The sequence below is a fragment of the Mustela putorius genome, unplaced genomic scaffold, assembly GCF_011764305.1.
Source record: "Mustela putorius furo isolate JIRA1106 unplaced genomic scaffold, ASM1176430v1.1 tig00000813_pilon_pilon_pilon, whole genome shotgun sequence".
Classification (NCBI taxonomy): Eukaryota; Metazoa; Chordata; class Mammalia; order Carnivora; family Mustelidae; genus Mustela; species Mustela putorius.
This window is the reverse complement of record NW_025421485.1, coordinates 7,477,883-7,490,801: the sequence shown is the minus strand read 5'-3', so window position 1 is coordinate 7,490,801 and position 12,919 is coordinate 7,477,883. Positions and strand designations below refer to the sequence as shown.

The 12,919-nt window shown below is 49.3% G+C and overlaps 1 non-coding gene across 1 annotated transcript; it reads left to right on the top strand.

Moving 5' to 3' along the window:
- Positions 1 to 10,844: 10,844 nt before the first annotated feature.
- LOC123393327 lies at positions 10,845 to 10,947 on the top strand. The gene has a single exon (XR_006608094.1). It is a non-coding gene; the product is annotated as a U6 spliceosomal RNA (small nuclear RNA).
- Positions 10,948 to 12,919: the final 1,972 nt, after the last annotated feature.

Sequence of the window (12,919 nt, the reverse complement as noted above, 5' to 3'; positions counted from 1 at the left end):
CTGGGGCTGGACCGTCTCGGGGCAGTTGGTGTCACCCCCACCACCCTGACCAGCCTCTCTACTGCCTTTTCCTTCCACAGCTCTCTCTCGGAGGTCTGTGATCTCCCCTAAGGCAGGGAGGTGGGACCTCGAGAGGACCCAGAAGCATGTTGGGGGTGGAAGGCAACCAGGTAACCTCACTGCAGGTGGCCGAAGCCCCAGCACCTTCTTTGGGGGTGGAGCCTGTGCTCCACGTTCACCAGTGTCTCTGAGTTGAGTGATCGAGCCACGTTTCTGCCCTAATGTCTTCATTTTCTCTCAGTCCCCAGCCTGTGCTGTTGGGCTTCTGAGGCCCTCTCGCTTTTGCTGGGCCATTCCCCTGGGGGTCCTGTGTATGGTCACATCCCAGCTGTATTACTTCTGCCTGGCTGACCTCATGGGCCGTGAACTTGCCCCTCACAGGTCTTTGGGAAAAAATTCCTGCTTCTGTATACTACTGCCTTATCACTCACGTGTGGCCCACAGCATCAACTGGTTCCTAAACTGGGCTGATCAGAAGCATCACCTGGGGAATTCTCCAAAAATAGATTCCATGACCTGCTCTCAGTTCTGCTGAATTCGAATGAAATATGGAATGTGGGGACATGCACATTTTTGGAGTAACTTTCCAAAGGAACCCTATAATCAGCCAGTTTGGGGAGCTAGTCTCTGGGGCCACCGCCTTTAGACTCTCCCTGTCTTGCCTCGCTGTGGGACCAGCTGAAGGGTGATGCTGGGAAGAGCCTCGTGGTCTGACCTCCACACCGCATCTGCTTAGTGAGCAGATGGCAGCGTCGGCGGGCTATTCTGAAGGGCTCAAACCCTGACCTGGGTTCTAGTCCGGGTTTAGGGAGGAGGCATAGAATGCCCTCCTCTGAAAGCTACCTCAGACCTGCCTGAAGGGCCTGGAACACCCTTCAGCTGAAACCTCATATCCACACTCATTTTAACATATATTTTTGATCATTATCCAAGAATTATGTGAAAATATACTTGTTAAAAATAGCAATGCCCAAGTATATAGAGTAGTCGGTAAATAGCCCCTTCCACCTGGCAACTCTGGTCACTTCCTAAGTGAACCAGGTAATTCACTGAATGTTTCTACCCTTATAGACCACACTGCATTCATATATGGAGAGAGAGACAAAGACAGAGACAGAGCCATTGTAACCATGGCAAGTTTCTCATCTCTTCCATGTCTTAGATTCCTTATCCGAGGATTTAATAGCAGCACCTTTCCCACACAGCTGTGAGAATTAGTGAGTTAATATTTGTACAGCTCTCGGACCAGTGTCTGGAGGGCAGTGAGCACCGTCTGTGACTGTGGTTAACCAGCAAACAGGGCCATATTCTGCAGGATGTGATAGACCCCAGGCTGATGGCTTGTGATTTTTCACTTAATATTATATCTTGGAGGGGCGCCTGGGTGGCTCAGTCAATGAGGCATCTGCCTTCAGCTCAGGTCAGGATCTCAGGGTCCTGGGATCGAGACCCCACGTTGCGGGGGGGGGGGGGGGGTGTCTCTGCTCTGCGGGGAGTCTGCTTCTCCCTCTCATTCTTCCTCTGTGCTTTCCTTCTCTCACTCTCTTTCTCTCTCAAATAAATAAAATCTTTTAAAAAATTATATTTGGGGGTTTTTCTGTGCTAGTACACACAAGTATGCCATAATTTTACCATAGCCACATAGTATTGTATGGGTGGACTTTAATAATGTCCTCTGAAGGCCAATTGTGCTGTCTTCAAGGATCAGCGTTTTTTAAAAATACTACAATCCACGGGAAAAAAAATACACATATTTGCAATAAAGAGGGGGAAATCTGTAGAATAAAAAGTCTGAATTGCTGAACGGGTCTGTGGATTTCAGACTGAGAGACAATGACAAAAGTCCACTCCGAGTTGGTCCCCCCCCTATGCCCTGGGCAGCAGTGCATGAGAAGACGCATTCCCTTCACAGTAACATGCTGGATGTGATCCGATCCGCGCCAGTGGGTGGTACAGGAGGAGGCCTTCGAGTAAGTACCGTGCGGCAGACGAGGCAGACTGCAGGTGCCGTCTCCCACGCAGCGGTGGGAAGGACCCCACCTGACCCCAAGGTTGGCCAGGACGTGAAGCATGTTGCGGCCAAGTCCCAGGGCTGGATACATACTAGGAGCCAGTTCGGTTCCTTTCTCTTCATTCCACTTGAACATTATTGCCGGCACGTAGTTTGGAGTCCAGTAACGTCCCAGCCTGCTGTGAAGACGAATACACCGGGCAATTATGTCCAAATGCACAGGAAAAGCAACCGTGTCTCATAAAGTTCTCAGGACTAGCCAGACCCAGTAATTTTTGTTTGTTTGTTTGTTCGTTTGTTTTTTAATTTATTTGACAGACAGAGATCACAAGTATGCAGTGAGACAGGCGGGGGGTCAGGGGGGAGGCTTCCTGCTGAGCAGAGAACCCGATGTGGGACTCGATCCCAGGACCCTGAGATCATGACCTGAGCTGAAGGCAGAAGCTTTAACCCACTGAGCCAGCCAGGTGCCCTCAAACCCAGTGATTTTAATGTTGGCATCACTACCGGTGGTATCTTCTCCTGACAGTAATTATAATATTGAGCCAATTGCTTCTTGAGGACAGAGAGAATTAGATATAGAAAATAGCACTGACTCCCCTTCCTATGCAAAAGCTCTCAGGGTCTAGTTACGGACGGTTCCTGCAGCGGGCACTTCTCTGGTCTCAGTGTGAGGGACGGCTGGGGTGCGCGTGCAGGGCCAGCCGACTCAGAGCCCCGCGTTGCTGGCTCACACCCACAGATCCGCACGGACAAGCTGACCACTGGAAAATCCCCTTAATCTGTCCGAGTTGTACTTTCCTCATTTATAAAACAAGGGACAGAACGCACATGTCCATGCGGAGCTGTGCAGATTGACGAAACGGCAGAAGCCAAGCACCTCGCTGAGTCTCAGGACAAACAGGGGAGAACGTCACTCAGTCTTACACCTGAGTTCCAGATGCAGCTCAGGACGTCCTGACCTAGGTCAGGTCACCCATCAGTGACGACACCAGGACAAGAACATGGGACCTCTAACTTCTGGTGAGGTGCTCCTGCCATCAAGCTACCCACACTCAGAATCGCCGCCCTTCATGTGGAAACCCAGCAAGACTGGCAGGCACCTGTCTTGTCCCTGTCGTGAAGTCAGTGGTTCAGAATGTATCTGCAAGCCTCTAGTGCAGTTTCAGGACCAAGTAATATTTTAGCATAATTATATTCATGGAAAATGTCAGTGACGACCATTAAAGCAAACTGATAATCCAAGTTTCAATCATTCTATTACAATTAACTAAAAATCTTCATCAGAACCAAATGTGCCGCCAAAGACCTTCATCAGGTGAGGAAGACACAGTCTGAGTTGCAAACCGTAACCTTGAACCTGGAGGTACCCGTGTGATTGCGTGTCTGCGCCCCATGAAGCTTTAGACCTACTGGAAGCAAGACCAGATAATGAGACTTTTCTCCTCCTCTACAACGTTCCCTTTAAAACCCAGGTTGGAATTTTAAGTCGAAACCCTCCTCTGTGCTTCCCTGGGGGACATGCCTCTTGGTGTTATCGCCAAACTGAACACTAGATGTCACTGTGTTGCAACAAAATTTGTATTTTGAATGCATTTTTGTGTGGCTGTAAATAAGGTGTTCCTTAGGACTCCCCCCCCCCTCCCAAAAAGTGACCTGTCTTTCTGAAGGAACAGTCTTTCTCAATGGCTTCCTAAATGGTCATTTGGGCAAAGTATACGGTTTACTGATCATCTATGGAGATTTCAAATAAATGCACGCAGGAAGTATGTGTCAGCATCTTCCATGGTTATACTCTAATACCCACGGCTGTGTGCCGTCGGGTCGCGAGCGCGGGAGACTGAGACCCCCCGGCTCTGCTCTCAGCCTCAAGCGGTCTCCTGACTCCCCGCTTCTCACCGCACTCACGACCGCTCCAGTCTTCTCAGCATTTGCTTCCCTGTCTCCCCAGCCTCCCGTCAATGGCAGCGCCATAAGACCCGCGTCATGACCTAGGATATCTGGATGATTTTTGCCTCTCCTGCCCCTGAGTTGTTAAATCCAGCAAGTCGGCAAGACCCGACTTTCAGCTCTAAAATCCTAACAAGACCCTCTCCCTGTCTTAGTTCAGAAATTCATATTTTTAAGAATGTGCATTCTTGAACATCAATCTCCTAACGGGCTTCTCAAGTTCAGGTTCTTCCATCTTCACTTAAGGAAACAAAACAAAATAAAACAACAAGGTCCTCCATCTAAGCTGCAGATCCAGACTCCCAACCTGGAGGCGGCCCCGTCACTGGCTGGTTTCCTGCTTGTCCTTGAGGACTTCCTCCATTTTATGCCCCTAAGCCTTTGCAGGCACCGCCGTCCCTGTCCAGAAAGTTTAGTTCTTTCCCCAGCTGACCATTCTGTTGTGCAAAACCCAATTTCTGTATCTGCGCAGCCTTCATCAAAGCGCCCCAGCCCTTTAATTTTTGCATCCCACATTCTAATTATTCCTCTATATGTCTCTCTTCCCTTTCGCTCGTGTACATGTCGCAGGAAAGAACAATGTCTCTTCCTCTCTGTTACCTTGACATGCTCCATGTATGGTAGGGAAATGGGTGTATAAACGACATTCCTATAGAACATACCATACTTTCCTCTAACTGTGAATTTGTTAATTAAAGTTTGAGCCGCATGTGGAAGTGGAGATTTCAGCTGAAGCCCTAACAGATGGACAGATGTCACATTCCAGAACAGGGGGCAAGATCTTGAGGCTGGATTTCAGAAGGAAGAGGAAAACCAACCCGCATGACTCATCAGCCCTCACCCATCTGATGATCTGAGAAGTTTAGAAGAAGCTGGAGTGGAGGCAAGAGTTTTCTAGTGTGAGTTTTGATGTACCCCGGGAAATGAGGGACATTCCCTTGTATGGTGGGTCAAAGGAAAGGTACTTAAGGGAAATCGCTCAGAAGCCTGGATTTCTGTAGCTGGTATTTTGGCTGACACATTACACTAGCCCCTGGCTCCCTCCTGAAGGACTCTGGGGCCGGGGGTGCCACTGTGACAGCTGCATGAGGGGGAGGCTGGCCCTCTGGGAGAAGGATGTGTGATTATTCCTCCCAAGCCAGGCATGGGCTCTGAGCAAGACGCAGATGTGTTAGACTCACCACTGTCCTAGACAGCCCCTTCCAGGGAAAAGAACTGACCCAAGAGTACCCTGATCCTAGGTGTTGAAGAAGGAAATAGAGTGCCACCAGGAATGGCACACCCATTGTTAAGCTGCTCTCAGTTCCTTACCTACCCCGTGCCATGCTTTTTGATGCCAGGGCTGGGTTGCAGCCACCTTGCTCCGTGGCCAGGCAGGGCTCCTGAGCCATTCTGCGCTAGCGCTGGTAGGGGCTGACAGCACGGCCGGAGCCGGAGGAGCGCGGGGCCCCGTCCTCTCTTGCAGAACTCTTCATGGCGCGGCTTACGGAGCAGCCTGCTTCTCTCCACAGGCTCTCTTGGGCACCCTTTATTTCAGTTTCTGGATCTGCCCACATGTTTAGAACCGCCCCAGCACTCTCTCCCGAAGCAACACTCCTTCAGGGGTCTGAGTCCAAGCTGCCTGGGGTCCTGCCTTCCTGCTCCAGCACCACCAGCACCAGGGGCAGCCCCCTCCTCCCAGCTGGGATCCGGCTCTGGGAGGGTCCTCCTCCAAGCCTCCACGTTTCATAACCCCACGTCTTCCCACTGTCACCAGGACCCAGGGCAGGTCACCCTCACACCAAGGACAGCTCTGGGACTCCAGTGCCCTTACTTGTCTTGCAGTTGTCCGATGACTCCCTAGCCCATTCCCTAGCTAAGTCCTCTCTGTTAAAAAAGCTCCGTTCTAAAACAAAAAACAAAAAACAAAAAACAAACAAAAAAAAAACAACAACTCCATTTTGCACAACCAGGGCACTGCATGTAAGGAGCCTCCTGGGCCAGGAGAGGTTGTGAAGAGCCCACAAAAGCAACTCAGGAGAGAAAGGGTCAGCTTTACACACCTGTGGTGCCAGAGTGAATTTGAGGAGTAGGAACCTTCATCCCAACCCCCTCCTTCCCCAACTCCCTAACCCTGAAGGGCCTAGTATTAGCCTCAGCAGCATTAGAGCCTGCAAGCCAGAGCCCCAGCAGAGAAGGGCTAAGATCCCACCTGGGCTGCAGGGGGTGGGGGGGGGTACTTAACTTTGTTCAGGATCAGGCTTGGTTACTGCATTAGACTGAATCCAGCCATGATTGAACTGCTCTATTTTTTGTGATAGCAAGTAAACTGATTGCTTTAGTTTTTACTTAAAAATGACCCCAACAATGTAATACAGACTGCCTTATAAATTCCATGTCGGAACAAATGGAAGAACCAGCCCACAGAGAAGTTTTGAAGGAACAGGGGGTACACGCATGGCAGGCTTGATGCCGGCAGTGGGAAACGCAGACAGGCGGTCCATGAACACGCAACAACAGGGTACACTGCCCCGGTATAGACTAGCTTGTGGTTTTGCAAGAGCCCTTAAGGGCACCACCAGGCTCAGGACAGCAGCAGGAAGGAAAGCAGATGCATTTCTCTTTTCTTCTTTAGCCTCATTACACCGCCCTGCTTCGGCCCAGCGCCTGCGACAGAGGCTCCCAGAGATTAGAGGACTTCTCTTGGAGAATTTACACATAATTGCATTTGTCAGTCACCTGCCTGTGTAGAGTTGAGGACCGGAAACTCCCCAGGTGGAAGACGGTGTGTGCTCACCGTTTATTCCTAGCAGGTGGCAGAAGGGCTGACAAATGCCGGCTCCTAGATACATTGTTGCTGCCGGCTCCTTGATACATTGTTGCTGCCGGCTCCTTGATACATTGTTGCTAAACGAGAAGTTCGTGGGACTCAAGACCCTGGAGAAGGACTGCCGGATTCTGTGGATTCCCTGTGGCGGGCCTGGAGGCGGGATTCAGGGGAACTTTAAAAATGACAGGGAGAGAGAGTGAGCTTGCTTTGGGGCCCTCCGGGAGGCCAGGGGACTGGGGACTGAGAAATTCCCCTCCGGAAAGGGCGGTGAGGCTGGGCATGGGGCAGGGCCCCCCGTGGTGGCGGTGGCTGCGGCCAGGGGGCGCGTGCAGGGGGAGGGCAGCGGCGGCTGCGGGGCGGGGGGGGGGGGCGGGAGGGCGGGGTGCACGCGGGAGGCCCTGGGGCCGCCGGGCAGGGGGGCCGCGGTGCCAGCGGCGCCCGGGCTGGATCTCCGCGTGCCCGGTCGCGGCTGCAGCCCCCGGGGCGGCCCCTCTCCTGCCCTCCCTCCGGAACTGGTTTTCTGCCCCGCTCTCTGAAAGCCTTATTGATGGCTCAAAGTGAGCGCCTCAGCCCACGGTTTCCTCAGCCCCCTGAGCAGCTTGCATTTCCTCTGACGTGGCCTCTGTCTTCTGCCCTCCCCAGGAGCCCCGGGGTTTTTACATTTCAAATGCTCGACAGCTGGGTGAACTGCTGCTTCCGCCCGAAGAAGGGCTCTTTGCATTTCACAATGGCCGGCCAGTGGCGCCGGCCTCTTTTCTCTCCAGCTGTGAGAGAGGCTTTTTCAAGTGACTCGGAGAAGCTGCTGTCCAGCTGCGGCCTCGCCCTCTCTCGGGCTCTGCATTTTAATCAGGGGCCGCTCACTGCCTCGTTTGTGGGCTCCCGCAGATGCACCCCTGCCCCCAGCCTGCCCGGCATCGCCAGAGCCCTTCCGCTGGCTCGGGCAGGTGAGCGGGGGACTGATGTCACTGCAGGTGTGCCCTCGCCTGGCCCCGGCCGCGGGGGGCCGTCTGGGGGCCTTCCACGGCCCCAGCCCGCAGCAACTCTGCCCCGAGTGCACCCCAAACAGGGCCTCTGACAGACTCCTTATAGCCAGATTCCTGCGAGCCCGAGCCCGGGAGAAACACTGGACTTTTCTGCCCACGGCCAGTGAGCCTGCCCAAAGCCCGTGGGGGGGGGGGGGTCCTGAGCCAGTCCACAGCTGGAGGGCTTTTGGAGGATCCCAGCTTGTACCCTCACATCTGCCCTACATTCCCCACTCGGAGCTTTCGTTCACTCTGGTCCCTGTTTTGGAAAACTTTCTGCGCCCTATAGGGTGACTGTCCCTGCCTGTGGAACCAACCCATGTTCTGGAACCCGGTTTACAAGGCTGCCTGGCCTTGCCTTCCCAAGGCTTCTCTTTGACCAGCCAAGGTGTCTCTTCGCAGTATTTTGCTTCTCTTTAGACAGAACAGAAAAAACAATCACTGAGTTCTCACTTCCTGCCAATTGCTCATGCTTGCCACAGATATTCCATCTCATTTAGTCCCTCCATTGGTACAAACAGTCATTTTCCACACTGAACTGAGGCACAGAATCTTGGCCATCTTAGCCAGGCACTGGCAAGGCCATGACTGGTGTCTGGTAGCCATGTTTCCTCCTCAAGTTACCTAGGGCCATCGATCGTCCTTCATTTGGCTGATCTCCCTCTTCAGCCTAGAATCTCCCTGAGGACTGGACTCTGGTATCTTACATGTTTGTGGGCCCTACAGTGCCCATCCTCGCAGACATGAGGGATGAAGGGACAGAGGGGGAGTGACTGGCGATGCGCTGCGCCTGCCCACCATGTGGTGAACTATAACCCGAGCTTCCTGGCGAATGTCTGACGTACCATCTGAGATCTAGCGAGGAGAGGTTTAATTTCTCCATTTTTTATGATGAATAATACTTGGGTCATGCTCGATAGTAGGAAGGGAAAATGTATTGACGCTCCAGTTCCTTGCTATTTGCATCCATCTATTTCATGGGCTGCTCTTGTAAGGACCTATTATATATATATATATATATATATATATATATATATATATATATATTTATATTTTTTTTTTTTTTTTTTTTTTAAGCCAGGGGCTTCCATGAGGTTCAACAATAACTTTGTTGTTTAACCCTTAAACTGTCCCTGCTCCCCTTCCCCCAAGGGACTTAAAAACAAGTCCTGGAAACCAGCTCCAGGTGTGGAGGCCAAGAAAAACAAGGCTGTACCCACCTTGGGTCTGGCCCTGACATAAGTACAGCCATCTTGGCAAAGCAAAAGCCAGCACCTTGCACTTTAAGAGTGGGTTAGCATAAGAATGGCCATCCTGAAGGCTGGAAGCCATTTTACCGAGCATCCCTAACCAGTCCACAGGGCTTACGTTGACTTGAGGTAAGAGGAAGTAGCTAAAACCTAAGAAACAACTTAATCATATACCCCCAGGGCGGTTAGGCGATGGCCAATGGCGCCACAGGGACAAATGTTAAAGAAAAACAAATGGTTCACTTGCAGAAATCACAATCCTGCAAGACAGGAGTCTCCCTGGTTTGCAAATGTCCTGGTGATTTACAACAAAAAGGGCTATCTCTTCAATGGCCCAATTTCCAGGGACAGGTGGCTCAGTTCTTCAAGGAACTGAGGTCGCCCTCCCCACCAAAAAACTGAAGGAGGCTGAGGCAGAAGGAAATGTAAATAAAGTTAAATTTCCTCTAAACCTAAATCTCACTTAACCGCCAGGGTGATGCCGGGGTGGCAAAAGGTTAAACAAAGTTAAACTGTCAAAGTGGGGTGCAAGGTATGTATTTAGCTATGGAAAAGTGCCTTGAAAATGCTGTATAAACCCTTGGCTTTGAGTGCTTGGGGTCCCTGTTGAAACCCGCTGTGCCAGGCAGATACTTGGACCCCAGCTAGCTAGAAATAAATCTCGCTGTGTGACTTGCATTATCGAGAGTGCTCTCTGTCTAATTGAGGGGTGGTCGACTCTGTACCCTAACACTCTCAAAGTTGGTTTCTTCAAGGGATGATGGACATAAACTAAATCATCTCTTTTGTCTTTTCATCTAGAATGATGCACTTCCAGGCTAGAAGCCGTAGCCAACTTTCTTTTATTTCAACATTGCTTTCATGCTTCTGAAACATATTTACTCACCACAACTCAGGGAGATGACTATTGTTATTCTCAATTTACAAATGAGGAATCAAAAATAAAAAAAAAAATAGAATTAAAATGTCTATTAAGATGTCTATTAAAACCAAACAAGGACACGAACTTATTCTAGAACACTGGAGGTCTCAAACTCATAGTCCTAACTTGGCCTAGTGCCATATTATACTTGGACCACATGATATCTTCTTTCATAAATTTAAATTAATTAAAAGCATTTAAAAATTGGCTTACACTGTAAAAGTCCATCTGCCTGTCTTCCTGACCAAATATCATGTTATCTAGCAACATGGGGTCTTCATTTACTCATGGAAACAATTGGTTGATACTGATTAATTCCTGACCACTATATTCTAATGTGAGCTCTCCTGCTTATCAAACTTCATCTCTAGCCTGGTTTAGTAATTCACAATATCTGTCAGGCTCCTGAAGGTATTGACTTCAAAAGCTTTACCTCAAATAGCTTCAAGAAACACCACTCCTGTCAGTGGAAGAGTCTGTGACATGGAAACAGTTGTCTTTAAGGGATGGTGGCCTCATTTAGTTGGAATCTGTAGCCCATGTCTCTCGAGCTCTGCATTCTGACATAGATTTCAAAAATCGAGCAGATTACTACAGGGATCTAAGGATGGTTAAACATAAAAAAATTAATCAACTATTAGAAAACCACCAAACTATTAGAAAACCAATCATTTCTACAGATTCAGAAAAATAACTAGATAAAATTCAGCTCTCTTTCATAGAAAAAAACCCTCAGGAGTTGAACGACTAATCTTAGCCATTGCAATATGAAAAGAAAACAAAAAGCAAAGCAAAGAGAGATTTTAGGATTTAAGTCACAGTGCTCACTTTGACAGCACATGGACTAAAATTGGAACAAGACAGAGAAGATGAGCAAGGCCCCTGAGAAAGGATGACATGAAAATTCACTGTTATATGTTTTTTTAAAAGATTTAAGTAAGAGGTAAAATAGCTCTGTAATATGCAATATATTTTGTAATGTAATATGTAATATATTTTCCACAGAAAATGTAATATGCAAATATAATACATTTTCCATAGAAAATCCAATAGAATCTAAACACCATTAGTACTAATGAGCAACCTCATATATTCAATTCACTTGTTCGGCAAATACAGATTCAGTGTAAGAGTGGCTACTCTTGGTACAGCAGATACAGCAGTGAGTAATATAGAAAGTCTTGCCTTTGCAGAGCTAGTCTTTTAATTTAAAAATATTTACAATATGTCTCATGATGCGGTATGTTCTAGAGAACACTAAAGCACAATTGATTGCTCGATGTATTATTTTAAAAGTTTGTGGTGATGAAGGAAGACCTCAGTATTAAGATGACATCTGAGTAGAGCCCTGAAGGAAGTAAGAGATCTAGTGGCTAGCTGGCGGGACAATGAGCACAAATGTTGTAAGTGAGAGGCATGGCAGGTGTGCTGACTGTGCAAGGAATCAGTGAAGCTGCATGAGCCAGTGGGAATATGATGCCAGCTGAGGTTGGGGAAGTAACATAGGACCAGATGATGAATGCCTGTAGCTCCTTGAAAGATTTGGCTTTTTGGTTTGAGGCAGAGCATTATCTTATAGGATCCCCCTGCCTTCTCTGCTGACATAGAGAGCAGTGAGTGCAGAAGGAAGACATCAGTTAGGGAATGACTGCAGTAATCAGGGAGAGAAATGTCTGTGGCTTGGAGCAGCAGTAATGCTGGCATTGTGAGAGACCAGTAACTCCCGACAATTCTAAGGGAAGAGTTAACTGGCTTTGAAATAGACTCAGTGTTATACCTGAGTTTTTAACGTATAAGCAGGAAGAATGGAATTTCCATTGACTAAGATCCTGGATACAGAGGAAAGGAGCGGGTTTGGAGGAGGTGGGGAATCAGGAACTTGGTTTTGTACACATTCCTTTTGAGGTATTGACTTGGTCAGTTTGGGCCAGGCTTACACTGTGGTAAGAAAAGCAAATCTTAACGGTGTAAAACACAAGTTTGCTTCTCACTGAGGCCATGCCCACCATGGACTGGAGAATTCTCCAGAACAGCTGCTTTTTATGCAATGACTTAGTGACATGGTTCTGCCTTCCCTTCTCACCGTCTTCACACTCAGTGATGACGGGAATGGCAGGAGCAGAAAAGTGGGTGAGGGCCTCAGACAGCCTCAGCATGCGGTTGTGCACTGGATGCAGGGCTCTGCTGCCCAGAATTCCCTGGGGGGTCTGAAGCATTCATTATCCCTGCTGTTGGATAGCTGGGCACCAGTGGATCACCCTGCATGCCTATATGCCCTATAAAGAGAGCCATCCAGCCCAGAGGAGATGTCCTCTCCCCAAACGGGCCCACTTCGGGCGACAGTTGACAAGGGGAAACACAGACAGCTCTTGACTCAATTTGGAACAAATCTGATGGTCCATCCCAGCTCCAAAAGCCCTTATAGGATCACCTAAGGCTCTGTTCTAACTGTACTGCCGTGAACTTTTCCTAGTTCTCTTCCCCTCACTCCCCCCTTACAGGTGAATCCCTGAAGGTCTGGTCTCCATAGCCTCCTGCACCAACTCTCTGTGACTTCGCTTCCCAGAAAAAACCCGATACATGTAACACGTTTCTTATTTTCTTGATGAGGAGTCACATTCTCCCACCTCACGAAAGTGTTAGGAGGGAGCTGCACTTGTGGGGAGCATGGCATCATGCACGAAATGCTGCAGTGTATTCCTGAAACTGATGTCACGCTGTGCATCAACTGTACACAAAGATTCTTTTTAAAAAGCATTATGAGAGGGGCGCCTGGGTGGCTCGGTGGTTAGAGCCTCTGCCTTTGGCTCGGGGCATGATCCCAGGGTCCTGGGATCAAGCCCCACATCGGGCTCTCTGCTCTGCGGGGAGCCTGCTTCCTCCTTACTCTGCCTG